This window comes from Eptesicus fuscus, chromosome 1 (assembly GCF_027574615.1).
Source record: "Eptesicus fuscus isolate TK198812 chromosome 1, DD_ASM_mEF_20220401, whole genome shotgun sequence".
NCBI classification, from domain to species: domain Eukaryota; kingdom Metazoa; phylum Chordata; class Mammalia; order Chiroptera; family Vespertilionidae; genus Eptesicus; species Eptesicus fuscus.
Genome location: NC_072473.1, coordinates 102574115 through 102597409, shown reverse-complemented (window position 1 = coordinate 102597409; position 23295 = coordinate 102574115). Strand labels below are relative to the sequence as shown.

Genomic DNA, 23295 nt, shown 5'->3' with positions numbered 1-23295 from the left:
ATTCCCTAAATGAAACCCTGTAACTATTAGCAGTCACTCCCCATTCCCTCACTTCCCCCTAATCCCTGATAGTCACTACTTTACTTTCTACTTATTCTGACTTTTTAAATACTAGTAAATAGAAAAATACACTGTGATCTTTTCTGTCTCACTTCTATCACTTTGCATAATGTTTTCAATGTCCATCTATATTGTGGGATGCATCAGTACTTTATTCCTTTGTATGGTTATACAAAATATTCCACTGAATGGATATACCACATTTTGTTTATGTATGCATTCATCAGTTGGTGGACATCTGAGTTGTTTACACCTTTTTGCTATTATGAATAATGCAGCTATAAACATTTGTGTATAAGCTTTTTTTGTGCAAACATGTTTTCATTTCTCTTGGGCATATAACCAGGAGTGGAATTGCTAGGTAATAAGGTAAATTCATGATTAACTTTTTGAGGAATGAGCAAATTGTTTTCCACAATGGTGGCACCACATTACATTCCCACTAACAAAGTATGAGGGTTCCAATTTATCTACATCCTCCCCAACACTCTTACTACTTTCTCTTTTTTTAAAAAATAGTCTATCTGAATGTGAAGTGGTATCTCACTGTAGTTTTGATTGGCATTTCCCGAACAACTAATTGTGTTGAGCATCTTATCATGTGCTTATTGGCCAGGTATACATTTTTGGAGAAATATCTATTAAAATCCTTTGCCAACTTTTCAATTGGGTTGTCTTTTTATTGGTGAATACACACTGTTTTGGAGTCTTCACACTCTGACACTACCTATGGGATCTTGGACAAGTCTTTAATCTTTCTCTAATCAGTTACCTCATCTATAAATTGGGAACAATAATAGTACTTATTCCATAGTGTTGTGAGGATTAAATAAGATAATGTTGGTAATCATTAAATGGTAACTATTATTGGTCAAGATAATATTTACACACATTTTTAGATATATAGAGGTGGGCAAAGTAGGCTTACAGTTAACACAAAACAATAATTAAACAATACAATAATTAATAATAATACAAAAATAATCTGTTTCACATAGTCACAACTGTAAACCTGTATATATTTACCCCACCCTGTATACATTTAAGAATGTGTGATGGTGATTTTCATTCTTACTGTTCCAAAAGTTCTGTTTACAATGGCTTTATTTTAAAATTATGAACTATCAAATAGAACCATAAATTGAAAAACTTTTTATATAATTACTCTAATTTTTAAAAACTGTGATTCTACAAATAATAAAATTTAAAAGGATGTTTATTAACAGCATTGTTTATAACAGCAAGCAACTAATTCAAATGTGTATCAGGATGGGACTGTTTTAAATTAACAATGAACTACTGTGCAACTATTAAAACACATTAGTAGCTCAAAATGTATCAATATGAAATCATATCTAACATACATTAAGTGAAAAAGCAATTTGAAGAATATTATGCATTCTGATTCTAACTGTATATTTTTTAATCCTCACCTGATGATATGTTTTTATTGATTTTAGAGAGAGAGAGAAAGAGAAACACTGATGTGAGAAACATCCATTGGTTGCCTCACGTATGCACCCTGACTGGGGATTGAACCCACAACCTAGGTATGTGCCTTGACCAGGAATTGAACCCATGACTTACAGGACGACACTCCAACCAACCACTCCAACCAACCGATCCACCTGGCCAGGACCTAACTGGATATAAAAAAGGAGGGTGTGTGTGTGTGTGTGTGTGTGTGTGTGTGTGTGTCCATCCTCACACAAACATAAAAACAATCTAAATATTCAGACAAAAATTTAACAGTGGTTACCTTTGGAAAATAGGGCTGCGAATGAAGCAGGCATGTCAACTTTTTTATACTTTCTAAAGTTAAAAAAAATTAACCACATATAATACTTTTCAATTAAAAAATACTGATTACTGATTATCAATCAAAATTTTTTCAATCATATCTATTACAAGTTACATAAAATGCCAGTTAAAGAGAGACAGACCCAAAAATTTAAAAAAATCACTCTTGTTGATTTTAGGATTAGATAAAAACTAATCTAAATTTTACATCATTATCAAGTACATTTAAGTCCCTGTTTGGCTGACACAACTTTAGTATTTTAAGACAACTCAAGGAATTAAAACACAGGAGTGATATCTTTAAATAGTTACAAAGTTATTTTAACCACAATAACTTTCAGAATAGCAACAGCATTTGAAATAGTTTACATCAACCTTACCTTTGACCAGATTCACGAGGTAAAAATCCAACCTTATAATAGTTCCTATGAGCTCCTGAATACTTTCTTTCCCTGTGAGTTTCCTACAGCTCTGTTGTACTGTCATCTAATCTGCTCTATAATAATTGTAAAAGACAATAAAAAGGGAATGGGTGGGGGAACTGTATCTTCAAATGCTTGAAATGAAAGTATCATACCTGTGGGCAATTCACTTAAAAACTGATGGAGGGAAAAAAGTGAAGTGGGGCTTCAGTGAAAAAGTGGGGCTTCAGTTTTCATAATCAGCACTTTTAGTATAGAATGCTTTGCTTTGTACAAAGCATCCCAGAATATACAATCTCATTATTTAAAGTTACTGAGTATAATGGATTTTTAGTCTGATGCAGCAATTTGCATGAATTCATGTGACCAAAACTGTGTTTATTTTCCAAAGAAACTGCCCTCCCCAGAGTAAAGGAAACACCTAATTTTCTCTTTCAGTGAAGCTTTCTTATCTGTAAGTTGTGGAATATAAATCTAGTTCTTTTATATAGTGGTGTGGGCCTCAAGTGCTTTAAGAGATACAATCTCTCATTCTTTAAGGCAGTCTAAATTCTGTTTAAAATGTCTTTGATTTCATATTTCAACATTGAGTATATATTTGTATATCCTGGTTTGATCTGTAATATTTTTTTAATATTTTTTATTGATTTTTTACAGAGAGGAAGGGAGAGGGATAGAGAGCTAGAAACATCGATGAGAGAGAAACACCGACCAGCTGCCTCCTGCACACCCCCCACCTGGGGATGTGCCCACAACCAACGCACATGCTCTTGACCGGAATCGAACCCGGGACCCTTCAGTCCGCAGGCCGACGCTCTATCCACTGAGCCAAACCGGTTTCAGCTGATCTATAATATTTTTATCTAAAAAGCCACTAGCAAAGCTGGTGGATACAGAGATTAATGGTATACTCTTAATATAAATATTGACTGACTATGATAGAGACAGAAAGTAGAGTGGTAGATGATAGGGATTAGGGAAAGGGGAAAATGGCGAACTATTATTTAACTAAAGGCCCGGTGCACAAATTCATACACCAGTGGGGTCCCTCAGCCTGGACTGTGGGATCAGGCTGAAACCAGCTCTCCAACATCCCCCGAGGGGTCCCAGATTGCGAGAGGGTGCAGGCAGGCCGAGGGACCCACCAGTGCATGATTGGGGCCAGGAAGGGATGCGGGAGGTTGGCCAGCTGGGGAGGGACCGCGGGAGGGTCCAGGGCATGTCTGGCCCATCTTGCTCAATCCCGACAGCCTGACCCCAGCAGCAAGCTAACCTACGGGTCAGAGCGTCTGCCCCCTGGTGGTCAGTGCACGTCATAGAGACTGGTCGACTGTCTGCCCCCTGGTCTTAGCATACCATTAGCATATTACACTTTGATTGGTTGAATGGCAGACTGGTCCACTGGATACTTAGCATATTAAGCTTTTATTATATAGGATTATATAGGATAGGTGCAGAGTTTCAGTTTTGCAAGATAAAAAGACTTCTGGAAATGGATGATAGCAATAGTTCACAACAGTGTGGATGCACTTAATCCCACAGAACCATACACTTAAAAGTAGTTAAGATGGTAAACTTTTATTTTGTATTTTAGCATTATTAAAAATAACTAACTTAAAAACTAAATTGGCTTGTTTATCAAACATTTTTTTAAGTTGATTGGCTCCAAAGACAGTGAGTGCAGTAGTGGTTAGAGTGCCCCCAAGGAGTCTTGATCAAGAATAACTGATTCCAATTTCTTCAACCTGAGGTCCATTAAAAACAGAAATAGAGTGCGGACAAGAGTAGCTGCCTGGATAAACTTCTTGCTCTGCTCCTAACTAGTTTTGTGATTTGGATAAGTCATTAAACTCTTTGGACCTGTTTCCTTAGCTGTAAAATACAAAAATTAAACACTTACTATCGTCACCAGATTTTTCTGAGGATTTACTAAGATTATACCTGCTAGAGTATACATCAGACTCAATAATCCTTAACTAGTAATAGCAACCACATGAATACAAAAAGTTGATCTTCCCAAACAAAACAGAGATGCATTTGTTCCCATTCTGGCAAAAGTGTAAGAGGACAAGTAGATGTGTGTGGCTGTATGCCAATACTCAATGTTGATTCCAGATGATCTCCCAATGGCTGACCAATTATTGGGATTTGTGGATCCCAGGTAGAATCCAGGTTTCTCAAAGGATGCTTCTGAAGAAGTATGCAAGAGAATCCCCAGGGAACTTGTTCAGAAAGCAGAGTTCTCTGCTCCAAGCCAAATCCAGTGAATCCCAATCTCTAGAGGTGAGGAGGCTTGGGAATCACAACCACACTGACTGTGAGCAAAAAAATGAGGGGAATTTGAGGGCAAGGAAGGGAGAGGAAAGGAAACTGAAAGGGATCTGGCTCTAGAGAAAGGCTTCTGATTTCTTTTTGCTTTGGTAAACTTTATTAGCAGGTGGTGCATGGATCTTGACATCTATTTCCATGTTTAGACAAATGCTTTATCTAATTTAATTTTTCTTCCCTCTCTTACCACCCTCCTCATCCAAATATCATTCCTCGATGGAAAAGCATACCAGGCAAAATTCAGGACTCAAAACTCTTGCCATCATACCATTTTCATTACCAATTAATTTACTCCCATTGTGGGAAAAGAACATGACACAAACAGTCATGTTCTCAGAATAAAATTGCACAAATGTAGGCAATGAATATTTCTAGGATCTACCTGGTTTCTCATCTGGCCACTTGAGTCTTGGTACTGCTTTCCCATACTCTTTAGCCAATAAAAGAAAAGAGAAACTAAAAAAACCAATCCTGAACAAACGTTGTACCAAAAAAATTAAGATATCTAAGAATAAACTTAACTAAGGAGGTAAAAGACCTATATGCGTAAAACTACAGAACATTGAAAAAAGATAGAGGAAGATATAAACAAATGGAAGAATATACCATGTTCATGGATTGCTAGAATCAACATAATTAAAATGTCCATACTACCCAAAGCAATTTATACATTCAAGGCAATTTCCATTAAGATACCAACAGAATATTTCAGATCTAGAACAAACTCTCCAAAATTTCATCTGGAATAAAAAAAAACACACACACAAATAGCTGCAGCAATCCTGAGAAAGACAAACAGAGTTGGAGGGATCACAATACCAGATATCAAGCTGTATTACAAAGCCACTGTTCTCAAAACTGCCTATTATTGGCACAAGAACAGACATGTACATCAATGGAACAGAACAGAGAACCGAGAAATCGACCCAAGCCATTATGCTCAATTTCAATTAATATTTGACAAAGGAGGCAAGAGCATATAATGGAGTCAAGATAGTCTTTTCAATAAATGGTGTGGGAAAATTGGACAGATACATGCAAAAAATGAAACTAGACCACCAACTTGCACCATACACAAAAATAAACTCAAAATGGATAAAGGAATTAAACGTAAGATGGGAAACCGTAAGGTATTACACATGTGTCCTTAGAAGAATCCATAGGCAGCAAAATAGCAGACATATGTCGTGGCATTATCTTTACCAATACAGCTCCTAGGACAATGGAACCTAAAGAGAAAACAAATGGGACTACATCAAAATAAAAAGCTTCTGCACAGCAAAAGAAAACATCAACAAAGCAAGAAAGCCCACTGCATGGGAGAACATATTTGCCAATGTTATCTCCGATAAGGGTTTAATCTCCAAAATTTACAGGGAACTCATACAACTTAATGAAAGGAAGATAAACAATCCAATCAAAAAATGGGCAAAGGACCTAAATAGACACTTTTTGAAAGTGGACATACAGAAGGCTGAGAGACATATGAAAACATACTCAAAGTCACTAATCATCCGAGAGATGCAAATCAAAACAACAATGAGGTACCATCTCACACCTGTCAGAATGGCTATCATCAACAAACGACAAGTGCTGGCAAGGATGCGGAGAAAAAGGAACCCTTGTACACTGCTGGTGGGAATGCAGACTGGTGCAACCACTGTGGAAAACAGTATGGAGTTTCCTCAAAAAATTAAAAATAGAGCTCCCATTTGACCCAGTGATCCCACTTCTAGGAATATATCCCAAGAAGCTAGAAAAACCAATCAGAAAGGATATATGCACCCCAATGTTCATAGCAGCACAATTTACAATAGCTAAGATTTGGAAACAGCCTAAGTGCCCATCAGCAGATGAGTGGATTAAAAAACTGTGGTACATCTACTCAATGGCATACTATGCTGCAGTAAAAAAAGAAGGAACTCTTTGCAATATGGATGGACCTGGAGAGCATCATGCTAAGCGAAATAAGCCAGTCAGAGAATGATATGATCTCACTCATTTGTGGAATATAAAGAACAACATAAACTGATGAACAAAAATAGAGCCAGAGGGGGGGAAGATACTCTAGAATATAATAGAAGCAATCCTGTTATTTGCAGATTTTTAATATTTCCTACAACTTTTGTGATATCATACTATGTTAATACAGTTTTGGTAATATTACACTTAAAATCCTTTTATTCTTTTTTTAATTTTTTATTGATTAAGGTATTAAATATGTGTCCTTATCTCCCCATTGCCCCCACCCCACTCCCGTTCATGCCCTCACCCCCCTGGTGTCTATGTTCATTGGTTATGCTTATATGCATGCATACAAGTAAATCCTTTTATTCTTGAAATATTAATGTTTATTGCATGTAATATTATATGTAAGATCATTTTTCTTGAATAATTGGTGCGTATTGCATGTAACATCATATTTAAAATAATTTTTCTTGAGATATTAATGTTTATTGCATGTAACATTATTATTTTTAAAATAGTTTTTCTTGAAATAAAAAAAAGAAAACAGATATAATAGCATCAACAACAACAACAAAATTTACAAGACATGTAAATGTCTGATTGGGGAATGGAATAGTTCAACTGTGGCATGTACTCTATCAACATAAAACTATGGTGTTTTTACCACCATTGAAAATGTTTAGCAAAAATTTCTAAAAGCAGATTTCTCAAAATTGAAACATATTTATGATATTATCAGAACCATATCAAGCTACCAAGCAAACCATGTCTGAAATAAGAAACCTACTTAAATATTAATAATTTTCTCTGGGTAGCTGGACTATGAGTTTATAAAAAAATCCCTTGAAACCCATTAACAGATTTATCAGACATGCCTGTAGTAAAATAAACAAACAAACAAAAAAAACCCTAGCATTTGCTAAGGGAACTAAAAATCTTAGCTGCTGTTTTAAAAATAGTTACATGCAATAAGGTTTTACACAAGTAAACATTCTTGATGAAGCTTGGTAATTTGATGAAATGAAATGTTGAGTTTAAAAACCAAAATGCAGCCCTAGCCGGTTTGGCTCAGTGGATAGAGCGTCGGCCTGGGGACTGAAGGGTCCCAGGTTCGATTCCGGTCAAGGGCATGTACCTTTGTTGCAGGCACATCCCCAGTAGGGGGTGTGCACGAGGCAGCTGATCGATGTTTCTCTCTCATCGATGTTTCTAACTCTCTATCCCTCTCCCTTCCTCTCTGTAAAAAAATCAATAAAATATAAAAACCAAAATGCAGTAAGAGTTCTTAAAAACAGACAAAGAACACTAGCAGGTGAGCAATGCCCTATCTATGCATATGCAGGACTCAACAGTACTAAGTGGCATGAAGCTCAAAGAAAAACTACAATTTCTGCCCTGGAAAAGCTGTCATACTAATAAGGAGAAAAGGCAAAGACTGACAGTGCCATAGGCACATGTGTGAGGCCAGATATCGTGCATTTGTGTTTCTTTCTGCCCACTTACCAGCAATGATTCCCTAAATGGCTGGGGCTCCATTGCTGCTGTCTCCGATCTATTTTCTCCAGTGTCCCTGGTCTGTTTCTGTAAAGCCCCACGGTCTGTATGTGGGACCAGCTATTGGAGAATTCCTGTACTGGTGTTCTTTCACTTAATTGCTTCTTCAATTGTTTATACTTAGATTTCCTTTTAGCATCTCAAAGGGAAGTTAAGAAATAGCAATTAACGTTAATGACCAATATAATTTTAAAAGACACAACTTACCACCTTGCCAGGCACAAGGCAAACAGCCCTTAAGGCAGCAGCCATAAGCTAAATAATTCATGTGGCTGAAATGAGGGATACCAATACAAGAGCAATCTCCTACTTGTGGCTTAGTGAAAGCCATTAACCAAGCCACCATCCATTAGCCACAAGAAATACACACCTAAAGTCAATAGAGCTAGACAGACTCCTGAACAGAAGCAGTTTTGGAAAGGCGGAAAGAACTTAAAGAACTGATTAGAGCATAGTGAGACAATGGGTAACATACTTCCACAAATGAACCATGCTCTGCAGATATTTTATAAAAATCCATGGTTTGCAACTGAGAACACATTTAACTTTCTTAATAAGTAATAATACCAAATGGTAAGGAGAGCACAAGTTTGACATTTCTAGTTAGATTGTGTGTTTGAACTCTAGCTTTATTCCTTTTAGGCTTAATGACCTTACCTTGTTTAACTGCTCTAAGCTTCAGTGCCCTAACCCAGTGGTTGGCAAACCTAGGCTTGCGAGCCACATGCGGCTCTTTGGCCCCTTGAGTGGTTCTAACGCCACTTCTTCAAAATAGATGTGCCCAGGCCGAAAACCGACTTCTGCGCATGGGCCACGAAGTTTCAATTGCACTGTACGTGGTATTTTGTGGAAGAGCCACACTCAAGGGGCCAAAGAGTCGCACGTAGCTCGAGAGCCGCGGATTGCCAACCACTGCCCTAGGCTTTAGCATAGAGGTAATCAGATATGGCAAGACTGATGTTTTGGAAAGCATCCTTGTGGTAAAGAAATGCAAGGAAATAACTACTTTAAAAGACAGAATGATAATTTATTTGGGAAGGAGGGAGGGTTTATGATTTGGATAGGGCACCTGGAGGGACTTCTGGTGTGGGTGACAATGTTATCCTTCTTTATCTGGATGAAGATTTTAAGTATGTTTGCCTTGTAATACTGCATTAAGCTACACATTTGACTGTTCATTTTTTAAAATCCATGTGTCATTTTATACTTTTTAAAAAGCTTAAAAATAAAAAATGGCAGCCTCTTGTGACACTGTGTAGTCCGAAGGGGGAAGAGAGGGAACTAGAAAGTTATTGCCTCTAGATGCAAGCTGAAGAGGTCCAGCCACAGGGCAAGGGCAGTGGGAGTGAAGAAGAAATAAAGACATTTTAGAAACATCTTGGGAGTTGACTGTCAGAGGCATAGAGGAGAAGGCACAGAGAGTGAGTTCAGATTTGAACATACTATTGAGTATGAACATAGTATTGAGTATGAGATACCTTTGGGACTTCAAATACTACTCCTTCCCTTTTAATGTATGGCTTTCATTTGCCTTGTATACATCTATCAATAGTAATATTCTATTCCCTATCAGCCATAATTCAATTCATGTTTTTGGCTTTCAAATAGAGAAGTGAGACAGAAGTAGCTCTTGATTTAATGGCAAGACTTGGGGGGTGGAGGGGAAGAGAGGAAAATGGTTAAAAGACATATATAAACACATGTAAAAGAGAAGCTCTTTGGTGAAATCAAAGACTGTTAGTAGTGAAAGACAGAAGTAAATGGATAGTCTCTCAAGTGAATGATTCCATTAAGATGTAAGAAATGACATGGAAGGCAAGAACAGTTTTGTCAAAGAGTTTCCCAATCTGATAAACCGAAACATCAAGGGAGAGCAATGCATCATGCACCCTTTTTATTTTCACATGTCTTTCTTAAGTTAGGTATTGCAAGCTAAAGAAGAATTATAATATAAATTTGAAGGTGAGAGAGATGGAACAATGAGAAAGAAAAGGTATTCCACAGCAGGTCCGAGGAGGAAATGGGTATCAGCAACTATGTATGTCAGAATAATTACATAATGAGCCATAGCAGCCCATGTCCCTAGAGTCCCATTCTAGTTTATCACAGAACAGATACTCACCAAATCATGAAGATCCAATTTTGATAATACTTACCTAGAAATAATATTTTACCCTCAGACCCTTGTTTCTACTGCATAACAATAATAAAACTTAAGTTACCATTTATTGAACAAATACTTTATGCCAGGCACAGTCTAAGCCCTTAGTATGCATTACCTGGTTGAATCCTCACAGCAAACCCCTGATACATTTTTTCAGTCCCACATTACAAGTTAAGAAACTTTCATCCCTTCAAGTGGTAACTGGAGAAACAAAACATGAAGAAGACTGTATAGGACAGACTTGGGCCTGAGCAAAAAGAAGAGCCTGCCTTATACACAGCCCAACCCATCACCAGGGTATAACATTACATAGAGATCAGTGGCTAAATCTCCAGTTGCTGGTAAGGGGTGATTCTGTCTTATCCTCAGTGTTTCTATCTCATCTGAAAACATGTGGCAGTGGTTGGCGGTTGGCAGTGATTTGGGATCCTGGCCAGCTCTCTGTGCATTTCCATAAAAATATGACCAACCTCTGGCAGAGTCAGCAAATGTCAAGATGAATGGGTCTCCACTAATTCATACATTATAAACTAGATTGTCGAAATAGGTCAAATTCCATTATAGAATTACAATTCAGCTGCACTTAATACTGAACACATATGAGCCATTAGCTGGAACTTTGACATCTCTTTGCTGTATGGAAATTTCTATTCTGGTAGTAGTTGTATGAGATTTTATCTTTATCACTTTTCCTGGCAGCAGTAAAATTTCATTTACATGAACTCTGTTTCCTCTCAGGAAAGAAGTCTCTCAGGAAATACTCAAAACATTTTTTCTCAACAAAGTTCTCAAATCTGAATCATTTTCAACAGCCAGGAAGACACTCCTTCCCTCCCTGTTTTCCATCATAGTACTTTCCCTAAAATGACAGGTTTTGGGCAAGACATACTTACTTGAAAAAAAGACAGTACATTCTTCATTCTTCCTCCTCTATGGCTTTGCTTAAGCAGTTCATTCTGCCTCAACTATTTTCTCTCTGCTATCTGCTTGTCCATGTCCTACCAACTCATTCACTCACTCAACAAATATTTCCTGAGCATCTACTAGTTTTTCAGTCCTGTGATCACAATAGGTGGTAGGGGTTCAAGTAAGTGTATTAGAAATTAATCAGGCAGGGATTAGAGGATGATCATTGTAGGCAGTGGGACAACACTGAGAATTTCCTTCAAGGAAAAGTTTTCCAGAAGAGGGTACATTTAAAGCTGGCATTTAAAGGACAAGTAGGAGGTATTAAACAACAGAGAAAGGGCATGTATGAAGGCTTAGAAGAAGGCCAAGTATAAGCACAACTGAGCTGCTGCCTCAGAAACGTTTATACTGAAGCCACACTTCCAATGGACTGTATCTACCTGATCAATGCCTAAGTATGACAGGACAGGGCTGCTGACTTTGGATTCCCCAAAGGCTTTTCAAAACCTCCTTCAACTGCTTGGCAGCCTAGAAACCTTCTTCCTAAGCTTCTACTCTCTCTCCTCTTCACTAGGGGTCAGAATTGGATCATGGACAAATGGTACACCTATCCTTCTGATCTCCCTCCCCACTGTCACTCACACAGCAGTTTCCCTTAATAAAATCCTTGCCAGTTTAATCCAAAATTTGTTTCTCAGAAGACCCAGACTAATACAGAATTATAGACAGAGGACCCAGCATGAGTAAACACCCAGAGACATGAAAAATCATGAGGTGATATGAGCACTCCAAGGAGTTGTATATGCCCAGAGCTTCTGGGGAGATGTGGATACAGAGGGAGAGGGAGCTGGGCCAATCAGAGAAGTCTTGTATGCTTGATTAAGATCTTGGATTTGGTCCTCTGAGAAACAGAGTACTACCAGAAAGATTTAAGCAGGAAAGGGTATGTGTTTTTCAAAACATTGTTCTGCTTGCAGAATGGAGTATGGACTGGAGGAAGTAGAAAATTGAAGCATCTATATGTATGCTTCCATCTTGTCTGTTAGCTTGTGAGGTCCTAAAGAGTAGCATCATATTTTTTGTTTGTTTCATTTTAATCTCTATGTACCTATAATGCTTAGAATAGTGTTTAATACAAACCAGCTACTCAAGTGGCCCTACCATATCTACCAGGCTGGGCCTCAAACTCACTGCCCAACATTTTAATTAAAACCACCCAAAAATTTAAGGACCAGCATTTGAACATTCTTTCTGGTTCAAATGCTGGTCCTGTATAGCCAATATAGAAAAGTTAAGTTCCAGTTATGAAGGATAGAAGTTATTCCCAAAACTAGTTATTTCATAAACTCTCTTTGAAGTTGGACATCTAATCACAATTGTTGATCCTAATTGTGGGGACAAAGGTGGTCATTACATATTTAGTTTCTGAATGTGTAGAAGGTCACTAAAATTTAGAGAGCCAGATCAGGCTCAAGTCCCAGAAGTTTTATGCAAAGAACACGGGACAAAAATTAGAATTGGCTTCTAGATATTGGTGTAATATCCGATGGTGAACTTTGGGAAAACATATCCCTAAGGTCTATTTTTTGTTCCATCATTAAGTAGAAATAAAACCTACTCTAATTTATGAAATGAGAAGATGTGGTCCATGTGCTCTGAAAACAGTAAAATGTAAAATACTGTATTGTCACTTAAAATTTTGTTAAGGGGGTAGATCTCAAGGAAAAAAGTATGGAATTTACTCAAAAAATGAAAAATGGAACTTCCTTTTGACTCAGTGATCCCACTTCTAGAAATATATCCTAAGAATCCGGAAACACCAATCAGAAAGAAAAAATGAACCCCTATGTTCATGGCAGTGTTATTTACAATAGCTAAGATCTGGAAACAGCCCAAGTACTCATTAGTAGGTGAATGCATAAAAAAGCTGTAGTATATATACACAATGGAATACTATGCAGCTGTAAAAAAGAGGGATCTCTTACCCTATTAAAAAGCATGGAGGGACCTAGAGAGTATTATGCTAAGTGAAATAAGCCAGTTAGAGAAAGACAAATATCACATGATCTTACTTATATGTAGAATCTAGTGAACTGATGAACAAAATAGGTCCAGAGGCATGGATGCATAGAATAGAATGACAGATCTCAGAGGGGAGAGAGGTGGGGGGATGAAGTGAACTTATATACATTCTAGAGGCCCAGATTTGTGCACCGGTGGGGTCCCTGGTTCTTGCCTGTGCCCTCTTGCAATCCGGGACCCCTTGGGGGACGTCAGAGAGCTGGTTTCGGCCCGATCCCTGCAGGCCAGGCCAAGGGACCCCACTGGTGCATGAATACGAATCCATACACTTGGCCTCTAGTATACATATAAGATCTTTGGTTAATCTCTTCCCACCCTCCCACATCCCCTCTTCCCTCTGGGATTCATTGGTCTGTTCCATGTTTCCATGCCTGTGGTTTCCACTTCTGCGTTGAGCATCTGCCCCCTGGTGGTCAGCATACATCACAGCTAACGGCCGGTCAGCCAGTTGCTTAGGCTTTTATATATATACTAGAGGCCCGATGCACGAAATTTGTACAAGGGGCTCGGGCCTCGCAGCCCTGGCTGCCTCGGCCCTTGCAGACCCAGCTTCATCCAGAAGGTCATCAGGATAGCCGTTACACTGTTCGGCCGTTCGGTTGATTTGCATATTTTGCTTTTATTATTATAGATAGAAGATATGCATAGACCATAGACACAGACAATAGTGTGGCAAAGGCCTGGGGTGGGTCAGGGGCTGGGTGGAGGGGGCAAATTGGGGGGAGGGGAATGGGGGATATCTGTAATTACTGTCAATAATAAAAAATATATTTTAAAAAGAGCATTTGCAAGAGCAACAAAAGCTATGAACTATTTAGAACGATAAAACAATGAATGATTTCAATAAAGCAAGAATAATACACAGACAGTCTTAGCCGGTTTGGCTCAGTGGATAGAGTATTGGTCCACGGACAGAAGGATCCCAGGTTTGACTCCGATCAAGAACACATACTTCGGTTGCAGGCTCTATCCTGGGCCCCAGTTGGGGTGTGTGTGGGAGGTAACCAATCGATGTGTCTCTCTCATACCGAAGTCAGTCTCTCTCTTTCTCTTTCTCTCTCTCTCTCTCTCCCCGTCCTTTCACTATCTCTAAATCAATGGAAAAATATTCTTGGGTGAGGATTAACCAAAAAAAGAAAAGAAAAAAATAAAGAATACACCAACATTTGAGGTGTAAACTATAAAACTAATAAAGGATCTAGAAGATGATTGGGGGAAAAATAAAATAAAGAGTTCTTACCATACAGATGCACAAAAAAACATAAGTACAGGAAAATGCTTTAGGACAGTGGTTCTCAACCTTCCTAATGCCATGACCCTTTAATACAGTTCCACATGTTGTGGTGACCCCCAACCATAAAATTATTTTCATTGCTACTACATAACTGTAATTTTGCTACTGTTAATGAATTGTAATGTAAATATCTGTTTTCTGATGGTCTTAGGCTCTACAGCAGCAGTTCTCAACCTGTGGGTCTCGACCCACAGGTTGAGAACCGATAGCAGGGTCGCCTAAAAAGTGTCTATTTAGATCCTTTGCCCAATTTTTGATTGTATTGTTTATCTTCCTTTTGTTAAGTTGTGTGAGTTCCCTGTAAATGTTGGAGAGTAAACCCTTATCGGAGATAACATTGGCAAATATGTTCTCCCATACAATGGGCTTTCTTGTTTTGTTGATAGTTTCTTTTGCTATGCAGAAGTTTTTTATTTTGATGTAGTCCCATTTGTTTATTTTCTCCTTAGTCTCCCTAGGATCTGTGTCTGTAAAGATATTGCTAAGACATATGTCTACATTTTTGCTGCCTATGGAGTCTTGTAGGATTTTTATGATTTCCCATCTTATATTCAAGTTCTTTAGCCATTTTGATTTTGTTTTTGTGTATGGTGTGAGTTGGTGATCTAGTTTCATTTTTTTGGATGTATCTGACCAAATTTCCCAGCACCATTTATTAAAGAGACTGTTTTGACTCCATTGTATGCTCTTGCCTCCTTAGTCAAATATTAATTGAGCATAATGGCTTGGGTCAATTTCTGGTTTATCTAGTCTGTTCCATTGGTCTATATGTCTGTTCTTATGCCAGTACTAGGCAGTTTTAAGAACCGTGGCTTGGTAATATAGCTTGATGTCTGGTATTATAATCCCTCCAACATTGTTCTTCTTTCTCAGGATAGCTGTGGCTATTCGGGGTCTTTCTTTATTCCAGATGAATTTTTGTAGAGTTTGTTCTAGATCTTTGCAATATGCCATTGGTATTTTAATAGGTATTGCATTGAATCTATAGATTGCTTTAGGTAGTATGGCCATTTTAATGAGGTTGATTCTACCAATCCATGAACATGGTATGTTCTTCCATTTGTTTATGTCTTCCTTTATCTCTTTTTTTCAATGTCCTACAGTTTTCCGAGTACAGGTCTTTTACGTCCTTAATTAAGTTTATTCCTAGGTATCTTAATTTTTTTGGTACAATGGTAAATGGGATTTTTCCCCATTTATCTTCCTGTGAGCTCATTATTGATGTATAAAAAGGCCATATAGCAGAAACCGGTTTGGCTCAGTGGATAGAGCGTCGGCCTTCAGACTGAAGGGTCCCAGGTTCGATTCAGGTCAAGGGCATGTACATTGGTTGCGGGCATATCTCCGGTAGGGGGTGTGCAGAAGGCAGCTGGCCGATGTTTCTCTCTCATCGATGTTTCTAGCTCTCTATCCTTCTCCCTTCCACTCTTTAAAAAATCAATAAAATATATTAAAAAATAAATAAAATAAAAAGGCCATATATTTCTGGGTGTTAATTTTGTATCCTGCCACATTGCCAAATTCATTTATTAGGTCTACTAGTTTTTCGATGGAGTCTTTGGGGTTTTCTATATATAGTATCATGTCATCTGCGAATAAGGACAGTTTAACCTCTACTTTTCCAATTTGGATGCCTTTTATTTCTTCTTCTTGTCTGATCATCATCATGGCTAGTACTTCTAGTACTATGTCGAACAGGAGTGGTGAAAGTGGACATCTTTATCTTGTTTCTGTTCTTAGGGAAAATGAGTTTCGTTTTTGCCCATTGAGTATGATGATGGCTGTAGATTTGTCGTATAGGGCTTTTATTATGTTGAGGTATGATCCCTTTATTCCCACTTTGCTGAGAGTTTTTATCAAGAAAGGTTGTTGGATTTTGTCAAGTGCTTTTTCTGCATCAATTGATATGATTATGTGATTTTTGTTTATCAATTTGTTTATGTGATGTATCACATTTATTGATTTGTGGATATTGTACCATTCTTGCATCCCCAGAATAAATCCCAATTTATCATGATGTATGATCTTTCTAATGTATTGCTGAATCCAATTTGCTAGAATTTTGTTGAGGATTTTAGCATCTATGTTCATCAAGGATATTGGCCTGTAGTTCTCTTTATTTGTGGTGTCATTATCTGGTTTTGGGATTAGGGTAATGTTGGCTTCATAGAAAGAGCTTGGAAGTGTACCTTCTTGAATTTTTTGGAAGCGTCTGAGAAGGATAGCTTTTAGTTCTTTGAACGCTTGGTAGAACTCCCCTGTAAAGCTGACCGGAACAGGGCTTTTGTTTGCTGGAAGATTTTTGATCGCTGTTTCAATTTCTTCAGTAGTTATCAGCCTATTCAGGTTTTTTTATTCTTCTTGGTTGACTTTTGGGAGCTTGTATTTTTCTAAGAATATGTCCATTTCATCTAGGTTGTCAATTTAGTGGGAATAGAGTTGTTCACAGTATTTTTTTTATAATCCTTTGTATTTCTGTGGGATCGGATGTTACTTCACCTCTTTCATTTCTGATTTTGGTTATTTGGGTCCCATCTCTTTGCTTCTTGATGAGCCTGGCTAGAGGTTCATCAATCTTTTATATCCTTTCAAAGAACCAGCTCTTAGTTTTGTTAATCTTTTTTTTTGTTTGTTTGTTTTTTTTTTTTTTGGTCTCTATGTCGTTTACCTCCACTCTGATCTTTATTATTTCCTTCCTTCTGCTTACACTGGGCTTTTCTTGTTGCTCTCTTTCTAACTCTTTGAGTTGTAGGGTTAGACAATTTATTACCATTGTTCCTTGTTTTTTGAGGTAGGTCTGTAGAGCTATGAACTTCCCTCTCAAGAGAGCTTTCACTGTGTCCCATAGGTTTTGGATTGTTGTGTTTTCATTGTCGTTTGTTGCCATGATGCTTTTTATTTCTTCTTTGATTTCTCTGGTAACCCAGTCACTGTTTAATAGCATTCTATTTAGCCTCCAGGTGTTTGATTTTTTTATTGTTTTATTGTATTTGATTTCTAGTTTTATGCCATTGTAATCTGAGAAGATGCTTGATATTTCTATCTTCTTGAATTTGAAGAGGCTTTGCCTGTGTTCCAACATATAGTTTATCTTTGAAAATGACCCATGTGCACTTGAGAAGAATATATATATATATTTTTTCAATGTTTATTGTTCAGATTGTTATAGTTGTTCCACTTTATCCCCCCCATAGCTACCGTCCACCAGGTTCCCACCCCATCCCATGCCCTTAACCCCCCCCCACTGTCCTCATCCATAGGTGTATGATTTTTGTCCAGTCTCTTCCCCCCCCATACCCCTTTCCCCCCAAGGATTGTCAGTCCACTCCCTTTCTATGCCCGTGATTCTATTATGTTCATCAGATTATTCTGTTCATCAGATTTTTTATCCAGTTGATTTTTAGATTCACTTGATAGAGATGTATTTGTTGTTCATAATTTTTACCTTTACCTTTTTCTTTTTCTTCCTCTTCTTAAAGGATACCTTTTAGCATTTCATATAATACAGGTTTGGCAGTGATGAACTCCTTTAGCTTTTTCTTATCTGTGAAGCTCTTTATCTGACCTTCAATTCTGAATGATAGCTTTTCTGGGTAGAGTAATCTTGGTTATAGGTTCTTGCTATTCATCACTTTGAATATTTCTCACCATTCTCTTCTGGCCTGCATAGTTTCTGTTGAGAAATCAGCTGACAGTTGTATGGGTAATCCCTTGTAGGTAACTAACTGTTTTTCTCTTGCTGCTTTTAATATTCTTTGTCTTTTGCTCTTGGCATTTTAATTATGATATGTCTTGGTGTGGTCCTATTTGGTTTCCTTTTGTTTGGGCTTCTCTGTGCTTCCTGGACTTGTAAATCTCTTTTCTTGATCAGGTGGGGGAAGTTTTCTGTCATTATTTCTTCAAATAGATTTTCAGTATCTTGCTCTCTCTTCTTCTGGCACCCCCATAATTCGGATGTTGGTATGCTTGAAGTTGTCCCAGAGGCTCCTTACACTATCTTCATATTTTTGGATTCTTTTCACTTTTAGCTTTTCCGGTTAGGTGTTTTTTTGCTTCTTCGTATTTCAAATCATTGACTTGATTCTTGCTATCCTCTAGTCTGCTGTTGGGTCTCTGTATATTATTTTTTATTTCAGTCAGTGTATGCTTAATTTCTAGTTGGTCTTTTTGCATATCCTCAAGGGTCTCACTAAATTTATCAGCCTTTTCTGGAAAATACTTGAAAAACCTTATAACCGCGGTTTTGAACTCTATATCCAGTAGTTTGCTTTCCTCCATTTCTTTCATTTGTGACCTGTTTCTTTGTCTCCGCATTTTGGCTGCTTCCCTGTATTTGTTTCTATGTATTGGGTAGCCACTAAATCTCTAGTTGATAGAGTGGCTTTGTGTGCTAGGTGTCTTATAGGGCCAAGTGGCTCAGCCTCCCCAGTTACCTGAGGTGGACACTCCTGGTGCATGCCTTTATGGGCTGTGTGCACAGTCTTGTTGTAGTTAAGCCTTGATTGTTGTTGGTATCAGTAGGAGGACTTGACCTCCAGGCTAACTGGCTGTGAGGATCAGCTGTGTCTATGATTGGAGAACTTCTTTGCTGGAGACACCCTTATGAGGCAAGACTTGCTTCAGTGGGGCTTTGGTGCTCAAGAGTCTGCCCCCTCAGTGTGTCCCTTATGGATTTGAGGTGTAGTAATCTGGATGGTCCTACTCTGACCCCTGGGTACACTGGCTCTTGCATCTCCAAGTAGGTGCTAATTTAGCCTCTGCCTGAGGCCACCCATCAGGAGATAAGGAGAGATCTTCAGATTCCTCTTTTTGTTTGGGGTTTGGAGGTGCCCAGATGAGGCCCAGCTGTGAAGCAATGCAGGCTGCTGTGGGGCCTTGGGCCTTCTTTTGGATGTTCTGGGTCTCTCTGACTCAGCTGCAGTTTGTTAGGTAATTTTGGATTTCAAAGGACCAGGCCATTCATATGCAGAAGTCTCTGCGCACAGCTTAGATGGGGCAGGGTCTCAGGGCGCAACAAACAGCAATGGCTTCCAGTCAGCCCTGCCCTAAGAGGCCCATGGTCTCAGTGTCCCTTGGTAATCGCTGCAAGCACCTCTGAGATGAAGCCACCCTCGAGTTGCGCCCTTGCCAGACAGTCAAGTTTCTTCCCATGTGAGTCTGGGTCCTCAGAGTCTCGCCCGGAACTGGAGTTCAGAGCAGTCGAGAGATTGTGTCTACCTCCCGCTTGAACAAGACAGCCACGTACTCAGTTGCCAGCCCTTTCCGCATGTGTGCACCAGCGTACCTCTGCACTCTACTTCCGCAGCTCCTCTGAGTCTCAGTGTGCTTTTCTCTTTCCTTATAGTTGTAGAATTTCCACTCAGTCAGCCTTCCTGTGGTTCTGGATAATGTCCAATTGAAGTGGTTGTGCGAGGCAGCAACTTCAGGTGTTCACCTATGCCGCCATCTTGGTTTCGCTCCAGAGAAGAATGTATATTCTGTGGCTTTGGGGTGAAATGTTTTGAAGATGCCAATTAATTCCATCTGATCTAGTGTGTCATTTAGGATTAATATTTATTCGCTGATTTTTTGTTTAGAGGATTTGTCCAGTGGTGTTAGTGGGGTATTAAAGTCCCCTACTATGACTATATTGCTGTAAATCTCTCTTTTGATATCCTCCAGAAGTCTGTTTTATGTATTTGAGTGCTCCTGTTTTGGGTGCGTATAAGTTTACCAGAGTTATATCTTCTTGTTGGATTGCTCCCTTTTGTATTATGAAGTGGCCTTCCTTATCTCTTTTTATGTCCTTTACTTTGAGATCTAATTTGTCAGATATAAGTATTGTTACCCCATCTTTTTTTTTTTTCATTTCAATTCACCTGAAATACCTTTTTCCATCCCTTCACCATCAGTTTCTGTGAGTCCTTTTTTCTGAGGTGGCTTTCCTGTAGACAGCAGATATATGGGTCATGTTTTCTTATCCACTCAGCTACACTATGTCTTTTGATTGGGGCATTTAATCCATTTACATTTAAAGTTATTATTGATATGTACTTGTCACCATTTTTATTCTTTACCCTTGTGTTCCTTCTTAGCTTCCTATTTCTACTTTATACAGCAGACCCTTTAGCATTTCTTGCATTGCTGGTTTGATGGTAAAAAACTCCCTTAGTCCTTTTTTGTCTGTGAAGCTCCTGATTTCACCCTCAATTTTGATTGATAGCCTTTCTGGGTACAGTATTCTTGGATTCAGACCCTTCCTTCACATGACTTTGTATATTTCATTCCATTCCCTTCTGGCCTGATGTGTTTCTGTTGAGAAATCAGTCACTAGTCTGATGGGGACTCCTTTGTAGGTAATTTTCTCTCTCTCTGGCCGCTTTTAAGATTCTTACTTTGTCCTTGGTGTTTGCCAATCCTATATAATAAAAGCCTAATATGCAAATTGACTGTCACTACAATACACAAGATGGCTGCCCCCATGTGGTCAAAGTTGGCCGCCCCCATGTGGACACAGATGGCCACCACAGGATGGCTGGCAGGGGAGGACAGTTGTGGGTGATCAGGACAGCAAGAGAGGGCAGTTGTGTGGGACCAGACCTGCAAGGGAGGGCAGCTGGGGGCAACCAGGCCTGCAATGGAGGGCAGTTGGGGGGGGACCAGGCCTGCAAGAGTAGGGTAGTTGGAGGGGAACAGGCCTGCAGGGCATGGCAGTTGGGGGTGACAAGGTCGACAGGGGAGGAGTTAGGGGGACCAGGCTGACAGGGGAGGGCAGTTAGGGGTGATCAGGCCAGCAGGGGAGGTCAGTTTGGGGCAATCGGGCTGGCAGGGGAGCAGTTAGGCGTCGATCAGGCTCACAGGGGAGTGGTTAGGGGATGATAAGGCTGGCAGGCAGAAGTGGTTAGGGGCAATCAGGCAGGTAGGCAGGCAGGTGAGCTGTTGGGAGCCAGCAGTCCTGGATTGTGAGAGGGATCCCAGATTGGAGAGGGTGCAGGCTGGGCTGAGGGACACCCCCCCCCCGTGCACGAATTTTGTGCACCAGGCCTCTAGTTTAATTATAATGTGCCTTGGCATTGGTCTTTTGCGGTTCATTTTGCTTGGGACTCTGTGAGCTTCCTGGACTTGTGTGAGTTTTTTCTTCCCTATATCAGGGAAGTTTTCTTTCATTTCTTCAAACAGGTTTTCTAGTCCTTGTTCAGTTTCTGCTCCTTCTGGCACCCCCATTATGCAAATGTTATTTCGTTTCGTGTTGTCCCAAAGTTCCCTTAGGCTCGCCTCTTGTTTTTTAAGCTTTGTTTCTAGATGCTGCTCTGCTTGGGTATTTTTTCCTACCTTGTCTTCTAGCTCACTGATGTGGCCCTCCATTTCTTCTAGTCTAGTGTTGATGCTTTCTATTGAGTTCTTTATTGCAGTGATGTCATTTTTCATTTCTTCTTGGTTCTTCTTCATTTCCTCTTGGTTCTTACACATATTGTTGAATTTGTCTTCCAACCTTTTCAGTGATCTTATGACCATTTCTCTAAATTCTTTCTCTGACATATTGCTTGCCTCCATTTCGTTTACCTCCTTTTCTGGTGATTCCTCCTTGTCTTTCTTATGAGGGCTGTTTCTTTGTCTCCCCATGATCTCTTCTCTCCAGGTGTCTGGTTGTGCAGCTCTCTCTCTCCTGCATTGACTTAACCATTTGGATTCGGATGTCAAGTGTGACTCGACACGGTTAGCATAAGAATAAAGGAATCGAGAAAAAAGCAAGCGAGTGAAAAGGGTTAAAGGCACAAAATACAACACAACAAGGCACAGTGCACAAGGCACTTAACACAAATGTATTCACGATACTAATAACCCCAAATAAAGGTGACCACCATAGAAAAGAGAATTAGGGGATAAAAAAAAGAGTGCAAAAATGATATTGAGAAAAGGAAAAAAAAGAGAGAAATGACAGAGAGTAAAAAAGGAGGAAAACTATTTATATGGGGTGAAAACACCAATAGAACAACAACTAATGCAAAAAAATGCAAACAACTAATACCCAGATATGAATGCAAACTATAAAGAACTAATGATAAGCAAGGAGAGAAAAACAGAAGCAAAAAAAAGAAACAATCACACAAACAAACAAACAAAAAACAATCTAATCAACAATCAAACTAACAACAACAATAGGACAGAGAGAAAGAAGGGCAAAACAAAATGAAACAAAAAACGTAAGTTAAAAACAACAACAACAAAAAACAAAGCAAAAAAAAGGGAAGAGAGAAAAAATTGGTTAATGAAGAAAGAAGAGAGACGTGTGTATGGATTTGGAGCAGGGCATCAGAAATTAGATATATAAGTAGGATGAATTTTTAACAGGGGATAAAAAGAAGGAATAAGGAAAATCTAAAGCAGGAATAGGGTAAGAGAAACAGGACAACTAAAGGGGGGAAATTGAGGAAGAGAGTGTTGGCATAAAGGTAAAGGTGAGATAGAGTAAAATGATGTTAAAGAATAAATGAAAATAGAATGTATAACACTAATCCCAAAATAAAATAAAATAAAGAGAAAAGAAGACGCTGATGACGCCTTGCCATACTAGCAGTCAGCAGTTGTGCATCGCTGCAGGTTGCCCAGGACCAAACCAGAGAGGGTCAGACCTGCATTACCACCATTTTCCCACCATCCATAACTGAAATAGCATTGCTGACATGTACACATAAGGAACTGTTTGACATTGAAATTGGGACTCAAAAGAACTG

The 23295-nt window shown here is 38.9% G+C and overlaps 1 protein-coding gene across 1 annotated transcript in view; it reads right to left on the bottom strand.

Annotated features, from left to right (window-relative positions):
- The window catches only part of ATP11C (ATPase phospholipid transporting 11C), a 252395-nt gene that overhangs the window by 187657 nt on the left and 41443 nt on the right, over positions 1–23295 (bottom strand). The window lies entirely within an intron of this gene.